The sequence below is a fragment of the Amblyomma mixtum genome, chromosome 10, assembly GCF_055824585.1.
Source record: "Amblyomma mixtum isolate Tamu chromosome 10, ASM5582458v1, whole genome shotgun sequence".
Lineage (NCBI taxonomy): Eukaryota > Metazoa > Arthropoda > Arachnida > Ixodida > Ixodidae > Amblyomma > Amblyomma mixtum.
Genome location: NC_143021.1, coordinates 125,693,001 through 125,712,865, shown reverse-complemented (window position 1 = coordinate 125,712,865; position 19,865 = coordinate 125,693,001). Strand labels below are relative to the sequence as shown.

At 49.8% G+C, this 19,865-nt stretch overlaps 1 pseudogene; it reads left to right on the top strand.

The window, feature by feature from the left end:
* The first annotated feature begins 5,120 nt into the window (after positions 1 to 5,120).
* On the top strand, positions 5,121 to 5,778 carry LOC149326875 (uncharacterized; annotated as a pseudogene).
* Positions 5,779 to 19,865: the final 14,087 nt, after the last annotated feature.

The window sequence follows — 19,865 nt, the reverse complement described above, 5'->3', positions numbered from 1 at the left end:
AGTCCTTTTCCATACCTTCTCTTTTTCATTAGTCCTTTATCGCTGACGTCGTAGCGCGGGTGATCTCTGCCGTTACGCGCGGCGAAAAAACGTTTGCAGACTCCGGCGGATACAGATTTAATTCGTTTGATTGAAGACTCTGCAGAACGTGAGTTGAACATGAAGATTGTTTGCAACTGCCCGAGTTACAGGTGGTACCCAACCGCCGTGAGGGGAAAGTAGCAACACAATGAGGCCCTCTTAGCAGATGTGAGCGCTCGGAAAAAGCCAGCCGAATGTTGTAGCGCCCGATTTAGACCAACATGACGTGCTAGCTGGCGTGTCTCACAGTGCACAAAGCCCTCTGATATGAACAGTCTAAGATAAAAAAAGCCTCTGTAATAAAATAGGCACAAAGTTGACTGTGAGATTCGCCAGATATGATGCCCATGCTCCAAGTATTAAATCCCACGTCACTAGCCCTAAACATGCCACACAATGCGATTGTTCAATAATGGATCTCGGGATGCACGCAGCATAAGGAAGATGCTATGAGGCGACGGGCGCCCAGCCATGTGCTTCGTTCGCATTCACCCACTCTCGCTGAGTTTGGCGATTCGCTCTATTGCAGAGCACTGGTGGAGCACACAGTCGAAGCTCGAGTGATATTACTAAAAAACAGGAATCGCGTACAACTTCTTGATCCCTGCAAACCGATGAAACAAGAGATAGGTTTCCATTTCACCGTCTTCACCATTCACCATTTCACCATTCACCGTGCGTGATCACTGTCACAAAAAAAAATCACCGAGGCGCCCCATGAAAAAGCATTTAGTGGCCCGACTTCACATTTGCGCGTGTCTAGTGAGCGGAACAGCGTATGGTATCAGCGCTGTGGTGTAACTTGTGCTATGGTAACTGGAAGAGACTTGCACTTTGGTCACCTGTCTTCCGGCGCGACGAGTGCGTCTTGTGTCATCCCGTGCACCTACACCCCGAGCTTCTGCTGGTCTACTTTCTTTTCGCTAGCACTGCACTTCGCGCAACACACGAATGGCTTGACTAATCTTATGCCACAACTGGAACTGCTCGCCTGGAACGGTGTTCGTCACGTAAAAATCAACGGTGCTTGAGCTGTAGTTAAACCGATTGAGGAGCGCTAACTTCACGATGGTTGAGCGTGGCAACGTCTTGTTGAGCTGTTTGTTGCGTTTTTCTTCGATATTTTCCAGGCTAAACCATCGTGAAGCTACCGCTTCTCACTCGGTTTAACCAAAGCTAGAGCACCGTTATATTTTTTTAAGCTCGCCTGAACGCGTGACGTTACTGCGTGAACAACACATGTGCACTTCGTGCAAGGCACGCCGGTGCTACTGCCGTTATGTACTTCTCCCGTACTCCCGTTATGTACTACATCTGGCGAACAACCATTCGGTCATGCGCTATTCCGCAGCCTGCACGCGCACATAGATGACTGGAAGAGAGAGCGCGAAGTTTAAATGATAAAAAGGGGACCGTATAGCCCTACAAGGTATAAAGATGATTCTGGCGTGTTAGCATTCTTGTGTAATAGCAAAATTGAAATTCAGCTAACGTTTCCGCAACTGGTCTTGGAAATAACCCAGGCCTCCATGCACTCCCTCCCATGCTTTTAGGACGGCGGGCGTGCAGCGTTATTTTTTGGCACCTTTGTTACATTGGAGCGGCAAGCTAGGCTAGTTCATGTGTTTGTTTTTAAAATTGTGTTAATGCTTATGAAAACACGCACAAAAGAAACAGAAGTGCATAGCAGTCACACAGACTCACGACTGAATTTTATTGAACAAAAGATGACATATATATAGTGAACAAAAACCACGAACTCAGAGCTTTCCTTTCGCTACTGTCACAATCTCGCGTCCAGAAAAACTCACAATCAGTAAGTACAACAAAAGGATCGCTTGCGTATACAGGTATTTTTTAAATTGTTCTTTTTTTGGTAAATTGTTCTTTTTATGAGCAAAGGAAATGTCGCAGCATCTGTATCGCATAACTCGGTGGACACCTGAACCACGCCGTAGGGGAAGAGTGGAAGGTGGGGGTGAAAGAATAAAGAGTGGAAGAGGTGTCGTAGTGAGCGTCTCAGGAAAAATTTCGGACACCTGGAGATCTTTAACGTATACTGACATCGCACAGCACACGGGCGTCTTTTCTTTTTTACCTCCATCGAAACGTGGCCGCCACAGTTGGCTTCGAACCCTGGTACTCCGGCTCAGTAGACGAGCTCCTTAACCACTGACCCACCGAGGTGGGTAATTTTTTTTTTCTTTATATTATACGCCTCGAAAAACTCTCTTGTACTACGTCCCTATGCCTGCATAAAATTGGTAGTCTTGTCTAGAAGCGGAAAGCGCAGCTTCTTATTTTTTTCCACAGGCACTGCAAATGTATTGTAACTTGAGATGATCATTGCAAGAGAGATTAGTGAAATGTTCCATTATCATCTTTCATCCAAACAAATTCAGCGGTCAGTCTCCGCGCATCCTGTGCGCTCTGTTTCTGTTTTCAAGATGAACTACGCCTCCTGCTTTTTTGTCTCATTGAAAGACCACTCTAGATTAACTATTATAAGAACTGAAGCATGACAAAATCTTCTTGCACTGCGACATCTGCGTGTTTCTTGGACTGCACGGTGCGTCATCAGCTGTATTTGGCGCTCTTTTTTTTTCAGCACGATGCAGCAGAATGTTGATAGCTAGCGCGGTGCACAAGACAGCATTTGTGAGATGTGTCGCCCAGCCACCTTTCTTACATTAACCGAAAGCTTCTGACGGTGTGGGATCCTACCGGGCGTTTTTTTAGAAGGTCCAAAATTTTTCAAGAAAGATAAATTTCTTTAGATTTATTTTAGCCCTGGGGCTATGCTGAGGGCTACGGCGGACGCCAGGTAAGAGGCAAACTACTTTAACTAGTTCGCTCATTAACTGAATACGTTAATTAACTTTCAAAATTTTTATTTTAGGGGATATGTTGTACTAGCAGAATTGGAGATCGTCTTCCAAACAGTCCAGCCAAGAAAAAAAAATTTCATGAAAAATTTTTTTTCCGCGCGTTGCGAAACGAGAAAAAGTCACCCTGGTAGGCAGCTTCACACTGTAACACAGTGTCTGGGAGCGCCTGTGACGTAGCTCGCTCCGCCCTGCGCTTTGTGTCAGTGCGTTTTGGTTCCAACGCGGCATTCCGTGAGGCCGCCCGTCCGGGCTTCAGGTGATATCAGCCGTGTGACGCAAAGTGCAGGGCGGAGCGAACTACGTCAGAGGCGCTCACCGCCGCTGTGTTACGGGGTGAAGATGCCTACCAGGGTGACTTTTTCGCGCCTCGTAACGTGCGTGGAAAATTTTTAATTAAAATTATTCTTTCTCGGTTGGACTGTTTGGAGGACGATCTCCACTTCTTCAAATACAACATAACCCCTAAAATAAAAGTTAGAAAAGTTCATTAACATATTTATTTATTCAGTGAACTAATTAAAGCAGTTTTCCTCTTGTCTGGCGACGGCGTCGCCTCCAGTATAGCCCCAGTGCTAAAATAAATCTAAAGCAATTTACCTTTCTTTTTAAATTTTGGATCTTCTAAAACAAAACACCCGGTATAGACGCTGGCGTTTCAGTGGGCAGGAACTGTTTATTTTTCGTTTTGTTTGTTTTTCAGTACTTTCTCCAAAAGAGTGGATGTCACATTTGCAGCTGGCTTTATTCTTATGCTTAGCATGTGCCTCAGACCAGAACCCCATGCACTGATGAGAGGTTTTTCTCAAGCAGCTTCAATACTGCTTCATCATGCCGCGTTGCAAAAGCTCACAACTCAGATAGACAATAACAATATAAAGTTTTGTTCTGACGTCCTATTGTTTTGTAAATAACAACGTAGATGCATGCGCAAGATAAATGATTTCAGAAATTGTAAAGTGTAGTATCGAAGCGTTTGTAATGTCACGCGCATCTACTCTGTTTCGTGCATAGTTTTCTACATAGGCTCTTTATTTCATGTAGTGCAGCGTACCGCTACACCGTCCTAATAAAAACGTGCTGTAATGTTTTCATAACTTCCCCTTTTTAGATTCAAGAAAGATCAGGTGGTCGAATAACTCTGCATCCTACAACTAAAGCGCCTGTCCCTCACCATGTTTAACTCCCTCCTCCTTATTTACGTAAAACCGGAGCTGAGGTATACGCACCCAGTGAGGCTAATCCTCCACTTCCTTTTGTTGTTGTTTTTTCATAGGGAACTGCTGCTAGCCGTCACTGCAAAAATAATGAAAGCGTAGCTGCATAGAGTAGCTTGCTTTCGTCAAAGCAAATTCGTCGCTGGTTGGCAAAGCTAGGCCCCTCAGTTCTAAGCCCACAGTTGTGTGCAACCGTATGCAACATATTTTTATTTTTCGTTCGTGGTAGATTCCTCTTTCGTGTATCGTGGCTTTTAAAATGAATTATTTGGTGTTTCAAAAGTTCTGTTTCATGCGTAAAAAATTAAACCATAAGCAGACACAGTGAGAAGTTAATTGTCACAGAACATGCCTCATTAAATAAGCTGAAATAATAAAATTGCTCTTTTTTGCAATCTGCCAGCATATGCACATCTCAAAACTATAGGTGGTGAAATTCTTGGAGTGCGTCATTAGTATAGAATTTTATCCGTGGGGCTGTCTTCCCCACACACTTCTACAAATTTCTGCGTCAATTCATGTTACTCTTGCCTCCATGACAATGAAGATTGGCCCACAACACGTCCCCGGTATACAGTATAGCAGCCGCGTACCAGCCGCCGCGGTGGCTGAGGTGATGACGCTCCGCTCCTGACCCGAAAGACGCCGTTGGATCCCGGCTGCTACGGTAGAATTTCGGTGGAGGCGAAATTCTAGAGGCACGTGTAGTGTGCGAAGTCAGCGCACGTTAAACAACTCCAGGTGGTCGAAATTTCCGGAGCCATTCATTACGGCGTCCCCCATTGCCCGAGTCATTCTGGGACGTAAAATCCCCAAATGCAAAACCGTATTTTTGCACGGTTATGCAAGGGCCCGCCCATACCGGGTGGAAGATTTTCCAGACGCGCTCGCTCAGCTATCGCTCTTGCCGGAAGTGGTCGCCCTATGGGCGTATCGCATGAATCATGTCTGGGCAGTGACTTTCAAAGACGATGAAACGCTGAAGAAGATTGTCAGCGCCGGGGAGTTGAAATTGAAAAGTGCCCGCTGTCTTGTAATCGACCCCGCTAACATGGACGTACGAATGAAGCTGCACTGGCTGCTTCACAGCGTTCCGGACGAAGATGTGCGGCTTGCCTTCGCACCATTTGGAAAGGTGGCGGACGTGTCGAGGGAGCGGTGGCGCGTACACGGAGTGTCTGACAAGGGCTCAACGACGAGGCTTGTGACTGAAGTTGAACGCCGGCGTGAATCTGGACGACCTGCCCCATCAAGTGAGCGTCTCTGGCGAGCTGGCGCTCGTGGTCGTCCCAGGCAGGGCTCCGCTCTGCCTTCGATGCCGTGGCACAGGACATATCCGTCGGGAGTGCCGGATCCCGCGGTGCGGTTCCTGCCGTCGGTACGGGCATGAGGAGGAGCAGTGTGCTCGTACTTACGCCAACGTCACCGGGCGGGTGAGCAACGAGGACTGCTCGGTGCTGCTAATGGACGAAGCCGACGCGGAGGAGGCCTCGAAAGCGGCAAGTGAGCCAGCGGCGCAAGAACCCAGGTTGACGCCTCCCCAGACGGATCAGAGGGGCTACCCAACGTCACTGCAGCACCTGGAAAGCTGCTAGGAGCTCCCGTAGCTCCTGCATCAGTCCCCGCCACGCCGAAGGGTGGGACAGAAACATACGTGGACTCTTTGGAGCGTGGAACCCAACCTTCGGAGGAGCCCATGGACGCTCTCTCGGCCGCAACCGGGAAACGCACGCATGATGAAGCCGGTTGTAGTGCGTCTCAACTGGACGCCAGCGGTAGCGACGAGCCTCCGTCCAAAGCGCCAGGTACGAGGCGTTCGACTTTAAAGCGGCGGCCAAACGTGCCGGCCAACTCACGGCAGGCGGGTAAACCACCTCATGTTTTGCTGCTGAGCTTCCTTCGGGTTGTGGGGGGGGGGGGGGGGGGGAGAGATGTGTGTCACGAAGGTAGATACCACATAATAAGGCGTCCTTTGTTTTCGACATGGCAGCTAACCTACGCGAAGTGCTACGTGTAGCCACTTTAAACGTTAGAGGCCTCGGAGCGAGAAGGCGGCAATGTCAGCTAAGTCGGCTTCTTCTTGAGAACGACCTTCACGTAGTTGCAATCCAGGAAACAAAAATCGAAAGCCAAGAAGCGACAGATAGAATGGTGTCTATCTTATGTACGCACTTTGATGTGTGTGTGTGTCATTCTGGCGGTGCGTCAGGCGGCTGTGTGTCGGTGCGTCAGGCTGCCGTTTAATTGGGCTTTATGGACACTCAATGTAAAGTTATTGGAGCAAGAACGCTTTGTCAGTACAGTAGGAAAAGAGGTAGAAAAGCTGCTCATGGACCAACCGTCAAGATACGCTGTTCATTGAGAAGAATTTAAGCAGTTCGTCAAAATGAGGGCAATTGAAACAAGCAGTGTTATAAGATTTGAAGAGAAGCAGAAGGAAATTCAGCTCCGTGAGCAGCTTGCGCTGCTCATTAGTGTAGAAAGCACTCAGCCAGGAACTTGTTTTAAACAAATAAGAAATACAACCGTGCAGTTGGAAAAAAGACACAGATAAGTACAGAGCAGCGGTGGTGCGCGCACGCGCCGAAAAACTGTGGGCAGGGGAGTCGCCAACAAAACGAGCATTAGGCGATGAAATAAGATGCGCTTGTCAAAAAGAAATACGCCAGATACAAAACGGCGACGAGCTATCGGCCGATAGCGTCATTATCAAGGGCGTAATCAGAGACCATTTCAGTGACTTGCTGGGTCACACGCGAAGGGCGGAGGGCAGTTTCCATAACGATTTTCTACCGTTTTTGCCAAGGCTCGACGATGAAGTCAGCATTCGTCTTGAACAGCGAATAACCGTTAAAGATGGTTTATGGTTTATGGGGTTTTAACGTCCCAAAGCGACTAAGGCTATGAGAGACGCCGTAGTGGAGGGCTCCGGAAATTTCGACCACCTGGGGTTCTTTAACGTGCACTGACGTCGCACAGTACACGGGCCTCTAGAATTTCTCCTCCAAAGAAAAACCGTTAAAGAGCTAGAGGAAGTAATAGATCAACTGCCATTGGGTAAAGCACCGGGTCCTGATGGTTTAGGAGCCGCCTTTTGCAAATATTTCAAGTCAGAAATCGCCCAAATTCTGCTGAAAGTTATTGTCGAAGCTTACGAGAAAAAGCGTACGCCATTGTCATTCACAACATCGCACACTGTACTCATACCGAAGTTTGCTGAGCCAGAAAAACATCTGTTGGTGGGGTGTTATCGACCGATAAGCCTCACCAACTAGATTATAAGATATTCATGAAGATTCTGGCAAAGCGAATTGAGGACGTCATAACCATGCTAGTCGGGAGTCATCAAACTTGCGGTATCAAGGGTCAGAGCATCGCCACTAATATACACATAGCGCGAAGTGTGCTTGAATGCTGCGTTGCACTAGGCGACAGGGTGGCAATGATGCAGCTAGATCTCGCAAAGGCCTTTTACCGTGTATATCATGAGGTTCAGTTCAGCTTGCTAGATCAGGCTAATGTGGGCTGTGTAATAACGGAGGGCGTACGAATGGCGTACGCGAACTGCACAACGCGCAACATTGTTAATGGGGACCTGCCTGAAAGCCTACACGTACGATTTTCAGTGAGGCTGGGATGTCCTTTGTCACTCCTCTTGTTCGCAATTTATCTTGAGCCCCTTTGTCTGGCTATACTAAACTCTTAGTGTATAACTGGCTTCAGGTTACTGTCAGCGCATGTAAAAATCTTAGCTTATGCTGACCACATCGCCGTGGTGTTCTGCTCAAGTAAACAGAGTATCTGTGAAGCCACGGCTGTTGTTGAGAAGTTTTGCAAATGCACCGGGGCGCAAATAAATTGGGAGAAGAGTTCTGGATTCTGCCATGGTCGCTGGGAGGAAACGCCAGACTATTACTCCCAACTCCGGTGGGCCACAACTCTTACGACGTATCTTAGAGTACCGCTGAACTCTTATAGCAACCCCGAACCATACTGGAATGAACAGCTGGCAATGGCAAAGGAAAAGGCCAGTGGGTGGCAGGGGCGACCACTGTCAATGTTCTCACGCGCCACTGTGTGTAACCTGTTCCTCGTCTCCAGGATATGATATGTCATGAATGTGTTGAGCGCCTCGCGGATCAATATTCAAAGGATTCATCGGGTTTTCGCTGTATTTATTTGGGCGTCGACATGGGAAAGAACTAGTCGAACAAACTTATTCTTGCCCGTGAAGAGAGGAGGTCTCGGTCTTGTTCAATTATTTGTACGACAAATCGTGTCCCGCGTTATGTTTCTTCGCGACCAGAACGATATTTTTCTTCGCACAGTTATGCAAGTGCGTTTATGTCGATTGCTACCAGGAGTTGTAGTATGCTCTGTTGAAAACATGCGTGGTACAGTGAGAGGTTATCTGCGTGATGTTGTGCTTGCGTGCAGAATATTACAAGTGCGATTTTCAATCCAGTACCTCTCCAATGTCACTAGAAAAAATCTGCATAAAGATTTAATTGAATCAATGCTCCCTGTACTCATTTACCGATTGTCAAACTGCGGAGGCCCAGGAGCAGATGTGCTCAAAAGGGTTAAAAGAATGCCAGTTTACCCATCTTTGAAAACTTTCTTCTTCAAACTTCACACCGGAACACTGTCGGTCAAAACATTAATGCATGATAAAGGACTCTGTCCCTTGGTCAACAGATTGTTTTCTATGTAAAAAACCTGAAACAATAGATCAAGTGTTTTTAGATTGTTGGGATGCGTTTTTCTTCTGGGATGTGCTTCAAAGAACCTTAAACAAAGATTTACCGCTACACCCGCATGGCATCAGGTTCTTACCGGTAGGAAAACAGGACATCCCTTATGACACTCTTATGCTCATTGGCCTCCATAGTTTATGAAAAACAAGGACACAATTCAACCATGCAGAAGTTGTTCTGAGATCTCCACGCGAGCATTTCATTGAAGGTGTCATACGTCTGAGGGAAGTGTATGAGGCACTGCCTGATCAGCCCACTTGGTTAAATGTGTTGGATGACTTGGTTGAACAGAAAAAAAGTTTAACCTGCCGTGTCAGTGCAAGTGTTGCTGACATGTTTTACTTCTTTGTACCCGTTGTGAAAATGCAATAAAAAAAAGCAAAACCAGCTACCTGATGCGCTCCATCCGCAAACGGTGTTAGCCGCCACCTGGAGCTCATATTTCCTTTCCCTTTCTGCTTGATCGCATGACAAGTCCGATAAGTTTAATGAAACGAAGGCAAATAGGTTGGCCAAAACTCCTCAGGGAAGAGCTGCGTTTAACATAACAGCAGTTTTACGCAGATCGTTACCGCTTGAAAAAGTCGTTACAAAGAAAAGTTCCGAATTCTTTATTTTTGATCAGCCTGTGAAAGACGTTAACACACAGCACTCTCGCTGTATTGGCTACCTAGCGATTTGAAATAAACGTGCGATCTGCTGGAGCGTAGTCTGCATTCAGCCACCCACTATTACCATTCTAAAGCTGAGGTGAAGCGGCATTAACACATTTCAATTGTCATCCTCAAAGATTGCTATGACAGAATGTTTGTTACTTTCTCCTTGAAGGTTTCTTTTTGTTCTTCTTTTTGTATCTAATTGCAGCGGGTGCTGTTCAACGCGTGCGGTTTACCTGTGACAAGTGCGGAGGTAGCTTCCCTTCCAGGGAGCACCGGGAGTGGCACTGGTGGAACCAGCACCCTGATTAACCTGTGATGCAGCAATGCAACGCGGATCAGAAGCATGGATTCCTGTAGCGCAACACTCTGGAGAAGGACCTACAACATTCGTAGTGATGCTAGTATTATTTTAGCTTGACCTGCTCTGCCACCAGTGTTGCTTTCTGGTGACGTGACGAAGAAGTTCATGAATTAAATGTTTTTTTTCTTTATTTGTTCCTCGGACAGTGTTTAAGAGAATGCTAAGGCTAAAGGCTAAGAGCGTGACGAGGCCTTGGCTCCTTGTACAGGTTCTTGCATCAATGGACAAAACTGCAGAGATAACACTTCGGTCAGTAGTATGGATACAATGTAAACAACTCCTTAAAAGGCAGGATTGCACCGTCTTGTACAACAATCTGAAGCGATCAAACGTTGTAATCGCACTAAAGAAACCGCAGCTTCTGTTAACACCTCCAGGTTTGTGTACAAAGGGCACCGGCAAAAGGAAACAAACTGCGAAACCGGCACTACGAACATCAAAACCAGTACACGGGGAAAGCAAAACTACCACACCTGAACAATTTTGTCTCGAATGGCAAGCATTGCACACATTTTCCATGTGTAAACAACGGAAGTCGGATGCACAATTCAACCGATTTGGTAACAGTGCATATTGCAACCGCGCAAAATGACTAGGGACGAAGTAAGGAAAGCACAGGATAAAACTCGTTTTGTCCTGTGCTTTCCTCTCCTCGTCCCTCGTCGTTTTGCGCGGTTGCAATATACACTCCATTGTCAACCACCAACAGCCCGCCTTCGCCTGTTACTTGATAACAGTCTAGTTACGAAACATCACTGAGTCGTGTATGAAATTACTGATTTAAACAATAAGTGTCTGCATTAATATATAAAAATGTTAAAAATTTGTTGAAATCAATGCCCATTCATGAAGTATTCAACAGTTTTGTAGGCTGAGAAGTTAGCACGTGGCGACCATGATTAGTTCGTACCATAGGCGCTCTCCGTTTAGGATCACGGATCAGGTATGTACTAATATGTTTTCTCGGAGGGATAAGCAGTTTGCTTTTCCTGGTTTGCTTTTAGCATGCTGTTTTGAAGCGAGAAGCTTCACTACGAGGGTTGGAAGCGAGCGTCGCGTATGCTGTGAAACCGAATGGCGAGTTTTGCGCATGCGCGAAACCGAGTGACGCCATGCGCGGCGCAGGTGGCCGCAGCAGTCGCCGCCGACTCATCACTACTTAAAAAAAAGAAACGGTGTCGAGACTGGGAATTCAGCCAGCGCCTTTGGCAGTTGAAGCGGAGACGCTACCACTCCGCCACAAAGGCTCAACGTTTGAGCATGAATAAAGGCTCATCTAGCGAAGGCATGGGTTTCATAAATGAAATAAAATGAATGAAAAAATCAAATAAGAAAACAAAAAGCATTAAAAAAGAGGCATAAGAAATCAAATTAAAAGATGTGTAATGGGAAGCAAAAAAACGAATAAAACTTGTGAAGAAGAAACCAAAAAAGCAACTGAAAAAAAATCAATATATATTAGGAAAACTAAACAAAAACAATAAAAATACGCAAAACAAACAAAAATAATGAATGAAATGAAATAAATATTATATAAAAAAAAATAGAACGCAGAGTGTGCCAGGAAATGCTTTCGCCTTGCAGCACTTCAGAGAGCCAAAGTGCCCCCTGAATTTTAACCGCGCCGACTTCCGTCTCCTCCTCTGCCTCCTCACAGGCAGTCTGTGGACGGCCGAACGCCGCCACCATTATCCTGGTGCTCTCAGTGCATTGTGCGCGAACTGCGACTGCCATGACGTCAAAGCAAACGTAACTGAAGCTTTTCGCTTGTATATTGTAACGGCATACGACCTACGCTAACCAAGAGCGCGCTGCGGTATACAAATAAAGAAGAGGCGCGGGGAGAGCGCGCGGCGCTAGCGCGAGAGGTAGAGAACGAAAGAGAACCGCCGCGGCCGGTTGTTTCTGGGTCTCCTGGTCTCTCTGTGTCTTTCTGTGCGCTGGCCCGCCGTCCCGTAACATTTGGTGGCAGCGGTGGGATCATGCCGCTCACCCACTCCCAGAATCAAGTACCCGACGTGCCAGTCGACAGGACTCCGCCACCAGCCGACGGCGCCGACGACGCAGCGGCCGGCACCGCTAGACCTGGGCGCTCGGAGGGGCTCGGTTCTCCGCAGCAGCTGGACGCCGGTATTGAGCGCCTCCTCGATATTGTTACTCAGCGGATGGACGCATGGGAGGCCCGTCTGACTGCCCAGGCTGGGGAGATGGAGGCGATCCGGGGCGACTTCCGTCGCCTTCTGCCAGTCGAGCCGAACACGGGTCCGGTGCCTCTGGACGTCCCCGCCGCCGCTGCACCCGGCTCTGCCGTCGCTGTACCTGCGGTCGTAGCCGCCAATATCGTGCTCGGCGTGGGCGCATCATTGGACGTCGTGGAGTTGCCCACGTTCGACGGCACCATTTCGTGGGATGCTTACCGCATCCAGCTGGACAGTGTTGCGGCGGCGAGAGGCTGGGACGAGCAGATGAAGGCACGGATGCTCGTCGCCAAACTGAGAGGCTGCGCGACTGAGCTGCTGCAGAAAGTACCGCCCGACCAGCTGGGCTCTTATACTGTCCTGGCGGGCCTCCTCGACGACCACTACAGTGCCTCAGGTCACCCCCGTGTGCAGTACCGTCGCCTGCGAACCCGCCGTCAAGAGCTCGGGGAAACATACCAGGACCTCGCCGCCGCCATTGAGCGCCTGGCTCTGCAGTCGTTGCCGGGGGCGCCTCAGAACGCCGTGGCCCTGGTCGGCACCGAGGCATTCGTCGAGGCCATCCGACTCCCTGAGGTGCAGCGCTTGGTCCGCTCTGGGCGTCCTGAGTCCGTCCGCGCCGCCATGGCGCTCGCCGTCGAGGCGGAATTGAATTTGCTGGCCACGCGGGGGTCGCCACCGTCTTCCGAGCACAGCGTCCCGGTGCAGGATCCTCGGTTCTCAGTCCCCACAGCGGCCTCTACCCGACGCAGGCGTAATGACACCCGCACGACCTGCTTCCGCTGCGGCCTGAGGGGACACTACGCGAGGGACTGTGCTGGACCTCCGACGTCGGAAAACGATTCGGTGGAACGGTGCCCCCGGATAAAGTCCGTCCCCGCACTCCTTAGTTCGCCGCGGCCCCTTCTTTCGTCGGCTTCGATGACAACTGAAGCTCCCTACGTGCTCGTTGACGTCGCCCTGCTTGATCGGCACGTAGCGGCCTTGGTCGACACCGGAGCGGCTGCCAATGTGCTCGACAAATCGCTTATTGTCAACGCGCCCCACCTGCTTCTTCCAGCTGCCAAAACCCGGCTCGTAGCTTTTAACGGCGCCCCGGTGGAGCAAGTCGGACGTGTTACCGTCAACCTGACAGCACTCGGAAAGACCATCTCCACCGAGTTTGCTGTCGCGGACAGCCCTATTTGGCCAGTGGTCCTCGGGTGCGGGTGGTGCCAGCAAGCCGGAGTCGTTCTCAATTTTACCACCCCAGAACCACGGGCGAGCCAAACTCTATGTGGGCCGGGTTGGCTTAGCTGGATTTCCAGCCTCGGTGTCACCCTGTGGCAGTCCCTGGTGTCGGCGACGAAGCGTGCTTCAGGATCTGTGCACTCCCTCGGAACGAAGTGGCCACGTCGAGTCAAGCCAGTCGACGCCACTGCCGTGACTGTGGCGACCGCCGTGACTCTGCCACCGGGTGCGGCAACTTGGGTTCATGCCAAGTCTGACAATCCGATCACAGCGGATGTGATTTTCGAACCTACCCGGTGTTCGGCTCGAGCCCGAGAGATGACCTCCCCTCGAAGCCTTCTGTCTGTGCTCAATGGAGAGGCCCACGTGTTAATGCTTAATATCAGCCGCGCACCGCTCGTGCTGACTTCCGGCACGCAATTGGGTGCAGCGTCAGTCTTGGACTCAGAATCACCGGTTGCGTCTTTGCAGCATGAAAAACCATCTCACCACACTCCAGCGCCGGCGGTCCTTTCATGGGACGCATTTAACTTTGGGCCCACCCTGACCTGCGTGGAGCTCGCCTCTCTTAAGGCCTTGCTGCTCGAGCATCGCAGTTGCCTTGCTCTAAGCGCCAGTGAACTCGGGTGTACTCCTTGGGCCCAACACCGGATCAACACCGAAAACCGTGGGCCTATTCATCACCAACCTCGCCGTGTTGCACCAGCTGAACGGAGAGTCATCCAGCAGCACGTTTGCGACATGCTTGACCAGGGAATCATCTCCCCTTCTTGTAGCCCTTGGTCCTCCCCTGTCGTCCTTGTGCGCAAGAAGGATGGAACACTCCGCTTCTGCGTTGATTACCGCAAGTTGAACGCTATCACTCGTCTCGACGTGTACCCGCTGCCCCGCCTCGACGATTCACTTGACCGCCTGAAGGGGGCCCGTTATTTTTCCACCCTAGATCTGCTCTCGGGCTACTGGCAGGTGCCTGTTCACCCCGATGATGTGGAAAAGACGGCATTCGTGACTCCCGACGGCCTCTACCAATTCAACCGTATGCCGTTCGGTCTCTCAAATGCTCCAGCCACCTTTCAGCGCCTCATGGACCGCGTCTTAGGCCATATGAAGTGGACTATGGCGCTTGTCTATCTGGATGACGTCATTGTCTATGCGGCCACGTTTGATGAACACCAAAGGCGACTCAAACTCGTCCTCGAAGCCCTTACCTCTGCTGGGCTTCGCTTAAAACCAAAGAAATGTTTCTTCGGTTTCGCAGAGGTCACGTACTTGGGTCACGTTGTGAGCCGGCATGGCATCCGTCCCGACCCGGAGAAGCTAAAAGCGCTTACGGCTTACGAAGCTCCCACCACTGCCAAGGAGCTCAAAAGTTTCCTCGGATTTGCTTCATACTTCCGTCGTTTTATACCCAACTTTGCCAAGCGAAGCGCTCCGTTGACCGCCCTACTGAAGAAGAATGCAGCGTGGAGTTGGACACCGGCCCAACAGCTCGCGTTCCTTGACGTCAAGCACGCGCTCCTCGAGCCTCCTACGTTGGCCCATTACAACGAATCGGCCCCCATTGTCCTTCACACTGATGCCAGCCAAGATGGGCTCGGCGCTGTCCTTCTGCAGGAAGACGAGTCTGGTGACCATAAAGTCCTAGCTTATGCCAGCGGCCAGCTTTACGACATTGAACGCCGCCGCCACTCCTCAGAACTCGAGTGCCTCGCCGTTGTCTGGGCCGTCGAGAAGTTCCGTCCCTACTTGTACGGCCGTTACTTTACCATCGTCACGGACAATAGCGCTCTGACTTGGCTGCAGTCTGCCAAACACTTAAATGTCAAGATTGCACGCTGGTCCCTGCAACTTCAAGAGTATGATTTCACCATAGTGCATCGGCGCGGCTCTGCACATCAGGATGCCGATTTCCTTTCTCGCCACCCTTGTTCCGTGACGGCTTTGACGGACCTCAGGACTCCACAAGCGCAAGATCCCGACGTTGCTGCCATAATCCACTCCCTTGGCACCGCCGTCAGCGCCGGCCTCCGCAAACTGCGCCGGGTCTATCGAATGAAGGCTAACCTCTTGCGTCATGCGAAGCGGTTCCGTGGTCGACCACCCGTGTTGTTGCCAGTGGTGCCGGCAACACTGCAGTCGCAAATCTTGCGCGGCCAACACGACACTCCCACGGCTGGTCACCTTGGTCGCGGCAAAACCTACGCACCAGTGTCGGAGCGATTTTGGTGGCCTAATATGTCCAGAGACGTCAAGGAACACGTGGCGTCCTGCCAGACATGGGAATTCAGGAAGTTGTCCACATGAGTAACCAAGCCACCCCTGCAAGCGTTTTCGCCGCCGAGTTCACCTTTCGAACTGGTTGGACTGGACCATTTGGGCCCGTTCTCGAAGACACGCGCCGGCAACCGGTATATGCTGGTTGCGATCGAATGCTTTCCCAAGTGGGTCAAAGCACTGCCCGTTCCAGACACGCTACCCGCTCATGCCGTCTTGTTTGTGGAACAACATCTTGTTCTTCGGCACGGTGTGCCCCCACGCCTCATCACGGACCGCGGGAGCTGCTTTATGTCCCAAGAATTTGAGCGTGCCCTCCGCTCCTTGGGCATTGCACATTCCACTACATCCGTCAATCATCCCCAGTGCAATGGCCTCGTGGAGCGTGTCAACCGCACCCTTACGGATATACTCGCCTCCTACGTCGCTCCGTCCCACACAAACTGGGATCGTTTTGTTTCTACGGCAGCTTTTGCACTCAAAACTGCGGCTCAAGAAACAACGCATGTCACGCCGTTCTCAGTCGTTTATGGCAGAACGCCCTCCATCCCTCTCGACGCGCAGTTGGGCCTTCGCCATCCTACTGCGTCACCGACTGACTGCGCCCAACGACTTCGTTCCGCCCGCCTCGACGCTCAGCGCAACCTTCTCACGGCCCATGCGCGTGCGCAAGTGGCCAATGCTGCAGCACCACCACTTCCCTCCTTCCGGTCCGGTGACTTGGTCCTCATTCGCCGCACCATCCGCGCGACTGGCCGTGCCGCGAAGCTCTTGCCCCGGTACCGCGGCCCTTACCGTGTCGTTGCACGGCTCGGCCCCGTTACGTACCGCCTAGAAGACCTCCCCAAGCTTCGACCACGCGGTATGCACCACATTTTTCCCGAGCATGTCTCCAACATGAAGCGCTATGTCTCCGGCACCCACCGTGATCCCGACTTGGCTCCCACGTCCTCCCTAGTGCCGCCCTCCCGTACCAGCGCCAGGCCTCCCTTCCGGAATGCCGCCCCATAAGTGGAGCGCTGTGCCGTGAACGCAATCCCAAGTCCCGCGGTGTGCCCGTCCCGACTGGGCACATCGAAGCCACCCCATCGCCTACAGGACGACTAGACGAGGGCAAGCGCGGCGCTGCGCTTCCACGGGCTGACACGAAGCCGCAAACGCGAATACAAATGCCGTCGCCCGACTGTGCCGTAGGAACTGAACGTCGTACTAAGCTTGAGTTTAACGGATTACTGGAACCACTTTCCGAAGGGGGGCAGAAGCCCTCGCAGTTTTCGTACGGCGCGGAGTCGCCCACAAGCAGCCGCGGGATCTACCGGGACCCTTTGGTGTCAGACGACACTGTCATCACAACGTGACGATGCCTCCTGCGCACCAAGCTGCGCCGGTGCGAAGATCCTCAGGCCGGGCTCATCGGGACGAGTTTGATGCCGCCTGCAAAGCGAAGCACGCGCTAGGGGACACCTGCGGTGTCTTCCCCCTCTTATCTTCCCCCACTTCCCCCCCCCCCCCCGCCCCTCGGTGGAAAAATGTAACGGCATACGACCTACGCTAACCAAGAGCGCGCTGCGGTATACAAATAAAGAAGAGGCGCGGGGAGAGCGCGCGGCGCTAGCGCGAGAGGTAGAGAACGAAAGAGAACCGCCGCGGCCGGTTGTGTCTGGGTCTCCTGGTCTCTCTGTGCCTTTCTCTGCGCGGGCCCGCCGTCCCGTAACAATATCCAGGCTTAATCACAGCTACGCCACTGCCTAATTTTTTTTAATGAAGAGTGGCCCGGTCCGTAAGTTGCGTTTATCGCCTTTATAGTTCTCACACAAGTGTAGCACGTTTTTTGTGCGAAAATTTTTATAGTTATCGGCTGTCGTCGTTCCCCAAATTAATATTTCATAACTTAACCTAGAGCAAAGAAAATAATAATATAATGCATGTTTCATAGCTGTGGGTATCAGATTCGTGATTTTGCAGATGCTCCCAGTTATTAGCGCTAAATCAGGTTTTAAATTATTAACATGCGTAGTCCATGAAAGCTCTTCGCTGAACCATACGCCGTAAAATCTTCGTTCTTTTACCTGTTCTATGAGAAATTCATTTCAGGTTATGTTTTTGGTTGCATAGTCTTTGTTTTTGGTTGCATAGACTTTGTTTACTTGTATTTAGCCTCAAGTTGCACACATTGTGTCAGGGACGCCTGACATTACATCATCAACATCAGATTCAGCTCCATGCACAATTGCAAATTGTCGTCCCGGGTTCAGATATTCACTTACCCAGGCAATTTGCGGCAATCAATATTATAAGAGTACAATTTCTCTATAAGCAAATCATGTGGAACGGTGTCAAAAGCTTTACGAAAGTCTAAAAAAATACAGTCGACAGTGGTGCTGGCCTCTAAGTCTTTGGCAATGTCATGGGCGAATTCGCTCAACTGCGTGACGCACGACAATCCTTTTCTAAAACCGTGCTGGTAGGGGTTTAACAAGCCATGGGTCTCAAGGTGTTTTATAAATCACAAGGTGTTTTTTTATGATGCTAAGCTGTGACGTGAGACGTCGGGCTTCTTGCTAGTGAAGGCATGCCTTTTTCAATTCTCTCTTATCATTTACGCAAGGCAGAATGGTCGCAATGTTCAATTTAAGAATACCTTAGACATTGGTGCAAGGCACCCTGGTGGGAATTAATGAAAACGTGCGCATCCTGTATTTGAATGGCTATGACTTTCTCATCACGCATAAAATGCAGTGGTATTCCTGCCAGCTCATCTTTCAATGTGGCTATGAGAGCCATCCTGGCTCTCCTCAAATAATGTATGTGGGTGCATTACATATAATGTGTTCATTTCTTCTGTCATGGCTATCTGATCGCATTTTAATTTCTTATATTATTATTATTATTATTATTATTATTGTTATTATTTCTTATATTCCTATTTTTATTTTCTAAAGCAGTAGTCAATTTCTTTTCTCGTCATTCAATACATTGTTACCGGAACTGACAGCTGTTGGTGTGGATGTATTTATTTGCAGTTGCCAGCTGGCAGCATCCACAGGGTCATGTGGTGCTTCCTGCCTTCGGTTGGGCCATCCCTCCTCGGCCGTTCATGGTAGTTATCTTTTTCAGTGATGCTTATTTTACCTGCCTGTTTAGAGAAATATTCTCAACATAGGCTCACTGCCATGTTTAGAAAAGCATGCAGAACACTAAATGCGACTTTACAGCTGTACCTGAGCTTATAATTACATTAACTGTAAATTTGTACAGAATATAGTCACTCACGTAGCTCTTGACACAGTGCTGTTAACAAAAATAGTTGAGCCTGCTTCAGGTGCAGTTATTATTGCACACCTGTTGCCTGTTATGCATATGGGTCCTCTAAAAGTACCAAAATGTTTGTTTACACCTTTAAAAACGTTGTGGTCTACAACAATACTTTAATGCTGTTTCAGGCACGTTCACCAAAATGTCACTCGGTATGTAACATTGCACGATGACACCAATTCTTGTATGGCATAGCATCATTGCAGTGTACTCGGCAAGCTGCTGCCAGCACAGATGTATTGCGGGTTTATTGCTACGGCATGTGGTTATACTGTACAGTTTGTACCTCTACGTTCTGAAAACTGTATCCTTGAAAATTTTTAAATTGGTTAAAGTCACTGTATTAAAAAAGCACCGGAATAAGCTGACGCGATAAAACGGTGGATGCCGCCGAGACTTTCAGGTTCCAAGGTGAATTTATAAGAACACCCGGATTTAACTCGCGGTCGGCGGCAACCTTTTGGTCGGCGTTCCTTCTATTGACTTCAAATAGCAAGATGACGTTTCGGGAGCCGCCTTCGCAATTAGGGTGAAACGAAGAGTCGTCGTTTTATGGAGTATGACAAATCCTACACAACTTTGTGTGCACTGGAAGACAATTACCATCATAGCCGTTTATTCTGTGTTCTGTGGTCTGAAAAATGAGGCACTCAAGATAGGGCCACAGAACCATGTTCGTTTCTTCGGCAATCACACGTGCCTGCGCCCAGTCGATGTGGCTGCTAGATACCACATGCTCGGCAAGCGCATTCCAAGGCACTCGCAGATTTCTTACATCTACCTTTCTTGTTATCCCGAAACCTTCATTCAAAATGTACTGATTTGTCGATGCACACAGATGCGCAGTCGGCACTCGGAAATTCGTTCACGACGATTGGAAACTTTTTT